General features: G+C 43.2%; 1 non-coding gene across 1 annotated transcript; it reads left to right on the top strand.

Moving 5' to 3' along the window:
* Positions 1–5,955: 5,955 nt before the first annotated feature.
* Positions 5,956–6,031, top strand: TRNAS-AGA (transfer RNA serine (anticodon AGA)). The gene has a single exon. It is a non-coding gene; the product is annotated as a tRNA-Ser (tRNA).
* The last annotated feature ends 494 nt before the right edge of the window (positions 6,032–6,525 follow it).

Below are 6,525 nucleotides of genomic sequence, written 5' to 3'. Positions count from 1 at the left end.
AAGTCTCTAGCAATAGTCCACCTGCTCTCAACCAACAGTTTTACAAACGGAAGTTTTGCAGCAAACAAGACCTGGCAGGGAATAAAGGTGGGACCATCAAGCATTCATTCTTAATCCCAGAAAATAATTTTAAATGTAGGCCTTGTTGACAATGACTCAGTCATGTGACTTTTGTTGATGGACTATAGAATGCTTTTGTATGTCTGTCAGTGTGCTTGGGGAAAATGTAATTTATATTGGCTAATCATGCTTAAAATCATTTTTTAAAGGAAATAACTTATGGAAAGTTTAGATATGTATCTAGGAAATTTACTCATCCTTTCTCCAACTGTTGCACTAGAAAAAGTATTTAGGAGAACTTTCTGCATACTTACATGCATGGAGACAGAACAGTGTTTGCACTAGGTAGCTGTTGTGAATGCCAGCAACCCCTGTCAAGTGGTCAGAATTAGTATGTTGATGTCTTGGAATGAAATATTACAGAGCCTCAATACAATATAAGATATTCTATTATTGCCAGCAGTGGGCCATTTTGAATAGCTCAGAAATTAAATCACGATACCAAGCAACTTAATACAATGCCAGACTTCCAAGAAAGAAAGATAGAGGGAAGGAAGGAAGGAAGGAAAAGAAGGAAGGAGGAGAGGATGAGGAGAACATCGTTGATCTCTCTTTGGCTAAGCAGTTGCCTAGATTCACAGCAATTAATTGTGACTGCATTTCTAAAACTTGTCCAACCTCCAGACCTAATAAAGAGCTTATCAGAGAATCACCTGCTGAGTAGGAAGGAAAGGAAATGCGTGGCTCCTTGGTTATATCACGGCTTAATTTGACTCTTCCCCATATCTAGTCAGCTCATAATTATCTGCTCTAATGGGCCTTAGAGGGAAGGGTGGGCTAGGGTAGCTGCAACACAGATAATACAGAAGAGCAAATAGTTGCAAAATCTTTCCTGTGAGGCTTTTGCATATATCGTATGTGGAAGAAGGAAGTATGTTTATCTTTCTAATTATGCTTTTCTTAGACTAATTATTTTTTAAATTTCTATGTCAATGCAAAAACTGTTTCAAATTAGACAGATAGCGGAGGAAAGCAGCCTAGGTTTTAAAATCTTTGAGATAAAACTTATGAGTTAGGAAAATCACAAACCTGAAACAGGACATATTTTTCTGAAAAAAAAAAAGTGATCTCCTCAGTGTTCTTGTGTCTCGGTGCCAGACCGCCATTACTGTCCTCTTAACCAGACCCCCACGGCTCTCACTCTGTCCAGCCTCCCTCCCCTGCAAGCCTGTAGCCGGAGAGCACGGGGCTCTGTGGGCTCCGGGGAAGGAGGTGTTGAGTTCCCACCGTTGCCCTGCCTCGCCCCGTACTATTCCCTTCCACACAACCTCCAATCCCTCAAGGATTCATATTCTGTATCAAAAGGCCCCTGAGATGTTAACCCATAAATCCAGAGAGTATATTGCAGACAGCAAATTTCTGCTCTGGTGACTATCAGATAGCTAGGTTTGAGTAATTGCCATGCTAACAGGTGGCCTTCTAAACAGCAACAAGAGCAGACAACATGGCTACTCAACACAACTGAATTGTGGTGCTCAGGCAACCTAGGGTTGACCTTCTGAGGTCATGTCTCGACTTCCTGGAGCTGGAGCCCAGCTGTGTTTGAGTCTCTGCTCCAACTCAATAGTCTGCACATGGCCAATATCCCTTCCAACTTCCCCATCCCCACCACTACACCTCCGCTGTTCCCGCGATCAGGCACCCCTACAACCACCCTTACAACCCCCCCCCCATACCTGTGGTCGAGTAACCTCTCTGACCCTGCTCCCCTGCAGAATACAGTACAGCCTATCCAACTGTCCTCTCCTGTGCTGCCTCATCTCGACCGAAGGGAAGATGCCTGCGTGCTCCTGCTTTTCCAATTTACAGTCTGAGAAGAAATTCTATTCCTTGCTTCATTCAGGTTTTGCTGTTGAGTCTGAAGACTCTTCTCTTCTTTCTATAAAATACACTTTTCTTTTTTTTTTTTTTTTTTTGTATTTTTCTGAAGCTAGAAACGGGGAGAGACAGTCAGACAGACTCCCGCATGCGCCCGACCGGGATCCACCCGGCCCGCCCACCAGGGGGCGACGCTCTGCCCACCAGGGGGCGATGCTCTGCCCCTCCGGGGCATCGCTCTGCTGCGACCAGAGCCACTCTAGCACCTGGGGCAGAGGCCAAGGAGCCATCCCCAGCGCCCGGGCCATCTTTGCTCCAATGGAGCCTTGGCTGCGGGAGGGGAAGAGAGAGAGACAGAGAGGAAGGAGGGGTTGGAGGTGGAGAAGCAAATGGGCGCTTCTCCTATGTGCCCTGGCCGGGAATCGAACCCGGGTCCCCCGCACGCCAGTCCGACGCTCTACCGCTGAGCCAACCGGCCAGGGCAAAATACACTTTTCACAAAAGAAATTATTTTGCCTTTCAAAGGAATTGATGGGGGGTGGCAGGCTGGGTGAGCTTCAAATACCTGTTTTGCAGGAAAAAGAAACACCAATATTTTTCTCTTTCTGTCTTCGGTATAGCTATCTGAACCCTCACCGAGTACCAGTGCTTAGCTCTGTCTCTCCAGCAGACAGGAGGTTACTCACAAGGAAGTTTAGAAAAGCATGGATATAAATGTTTCATCTGTTATTTAGGCAGAGGGATGGTTCTAAAGCAGATCTCTTCCCCTGCTTAAACCTGTAAGTTACGTCCCAGCGTTCCAGCATTCGTGACCTTAAGACTACAGGCCTATGGTTCCATAATTTCCAGTTTAGTTAGTGTCACTCCTTCCAGTATGCCAAACCCAACAGACTAGTTTTCATTTCCCAAAGGGTCACGTGTTCAAGTTAATATACAAGATAGATCAGTGCTGAAAGAATATGGATTTGTAAGCCTCCTGGCCCACAGCAACCGAAACAATACTTGCCTCAAAAAAGGCAAGACTGAAGGCCACCACTCACCCTGTTCTTTAATTCTGTTTCTTTATGAATTCTAAATGACAACGCTGTCCCTGAACTTTGCATAATAATAAAGACTGCCCCAAAGATTGTGTCTGTTCAGACACAATCTTTGAGCCTGTGGTCAGAATTCATGTGGGCGAGAAGGATTATCACATTTCTCCTTTCATACTCCTTTTGTAGGCCAAAGGGAAGGTGATTCCATACAAATTTATATTTTTCCCTTTGTTTTCATTTTAATGCAACATAACCTAAAATGTGCTCATACTGGGAGTTATAGTGGATGGGGTATTTTCAAATTTTAGCCATGTATATATTTAAATATATATAAATATATAAGCATATTTTCCTTATTGCATGTAATGTTCTCTAATGATACTTTATTTCTTTTCTTTTTGATCGCTGGTTGCAAAGCATTATCTAGATTTCATGACCTGGCCCATCTGTCTCCCAAGGACCACTGGAAATATCTTCCTAATTGGTACCAGACCCAGCTACTCTGGTACAGGTATTATGGTATAATTTGGGGCAAACTAAATTACATTTTGTTTCTTTCACTCTTCACATATTAGAAAACCCTGTTGGTTTCTTTCCATATTATATTCCCAAAGTACCACCTCCCATCACCCACCTTTTCCACTTCAGTCCAACCATGATCAGTTCTCACCCGGACGCCCACAAAGCCCCCTGAGTGCGCCCCTTCTTACTGCAGCGCCCCTTTAAGATCTTCCTCACCAAGGAGCCAGAGTGACCCTGTGAAGATACAAGTTGTTACTTCTCACTGAGCACCCGCCAATAGCTTCCTCCAGAATTACATGTAAAACAAATCAAATTGAATCAGATTCCCGCCAGATCTCCTCCTTTGCTGTGGCACCTGATGCTGCCGCCTCTTCAGTCTCATCTTCTTCTGTCTCTGCCACTTGTCCCTGCTCATAGCCCCTTACTCTCAGATCAGCCACTTTATTTTTTCAAAAGTAATCAAGCCCTGCCATGGGGCATTTTCAATTGTCCTGACTCTTCCTCCTAAACTTCTCATACAATATGATTGGCTTATTTATCATGCTCACGGCTCATTGTTCCTCTCCCACCTGTAGCATGGGAGCCCCTCAAGGGTGGGTAGAGAGCTTTGCTTGATTCATTGGTATAACCTAAGTAGCTAGAGCAGTGCTTGACACATTTTGGGTGCCTTTGAAATATTAGTGTTTGAATGAGAAAGAATGCTGGCTCTCTTTGTTAATACCGTCAATGACACAAGCAACTCTTGCTTCTGCACACATACATACACAACAATCACACAGCTTCCCTTTTTTCAGATGAAGTACACCAGTCATAGATTTAATATTATTTAATAGCAACCTTATAAGGCAACAGTGGGAGGGAAAAAAAACGATGGCTAATTACCTTTGTACAGGGTTAGTCAGTAAAGTTTTTGTAATAAATATTTCTCAAAAAATTTCTCCCTTTCTGAGAAAGTTTAATATCTGTCACAGGTTCTGTTTCCACCATAATTCAACCAAATATTTGTAATAGGTATTCAGTGCATGTTGTACAGGAAAATAATTTTTTAAAAGCCTGCTCAGACACCTTCAGAAATTACAGGTTCTTGGGGATTCAATAAAATAAATGTCATTTTATCTAACACTGATAAAAAAAAAGCTAATTTGTTATATGGTATTTTTTCATGCCTTCCTAAAGCATTCTGGTTGAGCACATTTGGTTCAGAATATTCATATGAGCTCACTCAAGATCATAAAGGTTACATTTTTTATCATAAAACTACAGACCAAGTAGAGTTGACAATGTGAGGACCCTTGAAAGATAATTCCCTGCCCAGGTTCGCAGTGGTTTTCCCATCACTGCAACGATCTCCGTGTGGGTAATCAGCTAGGATTGAACTCAGCACAGGATTAAGCTGGAAGGCTGAGCCGCTGCATTTGCCTAGTGTAGCAACACTGGGCATTAGCCAGAGCTGGACTCTACATTCAGAGATCAGGAGCGGCAGAGAGGAGAAGAGAGGGTAAGAAGGACTGCCAAGATAAAGGTTGGCCCGCAGGGGCTTGTCTGCTTTATCCCCTTCCCATCTATAAAACTCTGGAAGACCAGTTTATTTGAGGAAATTAATCTTTCCTTTAGTACACATCATATTTTGCACACACACAAAAAATGACTTATATAAAAATGTCTATAGAAAAGTTGCCATGGTGTACATTGTAAGTGCATATATATTATATAAAGCATAAGGAGAGAAATAAAATCTGGTTCATATTTCTTCCTTTGGGCAGATTTCAACATCCAGCCTGCCACGCACCAGCCATTTATTTTCTGCTTTGTTTTGCTCCTTTCGGAAGCAGTGAAATTCGTCCGAATGAGAATTAGAGATGCCCTCAGGTGGTCATGTGCTAAAGGACTCTAAGTCTCATTCTTCCACATTAGTTAGCTCTTCCTGTAGGTTCTGTTTAATGCGGTGGAAAACCATCCTTAACATAAAGCGGGGTTACGTATCAATGCAACCGTCTCACCTTAGTTGAAAGACACTGTACTGTAAGTTAAGAACATAATCCCTGAATTAGGTTGTCTGGGTTCAAATTCCAACTCTGCCACTTACTAACTACACAAAATGACCTCTCTAACTACACAAAATGACCTCTAGATTTTCTCTCTAAGGATAATAATAACACTTTCCAAGTAAGTATATTTTTAAGGTGACTAACTTTTTAACCTTAAAAGGAGGACAAAAATAAAAGAAACGTTTTATTCATTGCATCAGTAATACACTATAATATGATAAATGAATAATAAAAACATTTGTAATATTTTATATTGTAATTATGCTTACATGCCTATTAATTTTTAATAATAATTTAAAAAAATACTCATTTGGATACAAATACGTCACATCACACACGCAGTGGATCAACTCTGCCTTGATTGATTACGGACATTTACAGATTAGTTTTCCAATATCAAAAAGGAGGACATGGCCCTGGCCGGTTGGCTCAGCGGTAGAGCGTCGGCCTAGAGTGTGGAGGACCCGGGTTCGATTCCCGGCCAGGGCACATAGGAGAAGCGCCCATTTGCTTCTCCACCCCTCCGCCGCGCTTTCCTCACTGTCTCTCTCTTCCCCTCCCGCAGCCAAGGCTCCATTGGAGCAAAGATGGCCCAGGCGCTGGGCATGGCTCTGTGGCCTCTGCCTCAGGCGCTAGAGTGGCTCTGGTCGCAATATGGCGACGCCCAGGATGGGCAGAGCATCGCCCCCTGGGGGGCAGAGCACCGCCCCTGGTGGGCGTGCCGGGTGGATCCCGGTTGGGCACATGCGGGAGTCTGTCTGACTGTCTCTCCCTGTTTCCAGCTTCAGAAAAAAAAAAAAAAAAAAAAGGAGGACATGGAGGAGGACACTTTTTGAGGGAGGATGGAACTTACCAAAGAAGGACTGTCTTCCCTAAAGGAGGACGATTGGTCACCTTAATATTTTAGGATTTCACTTAAATAGTACTGCATTAGTCCGCTCAGGCTGCCATAAGAGCAAACTACGGAGTATGTGACTTAAAGC

Source organism: Saccopteryx bilineata, chromosome 6, assembly GCF_036850765.1.
Source record: "Saccopteryx bilineata isolate mSacBil1 chromosome 6, mSacBil1_pri_phased_curated, whole genome shotgun sequence".
Classification (NCBI taxonomy): domain Eukaryota; kingdom Metazoa; phylum Chordata; class Mammalia; order Chiroptera; family Emballonuridae; genus Saccopteryx; species Saccopteryx bilineata.
This window is presented reverse-complemented; position numbering and strand designations above follow the sequence as displayed.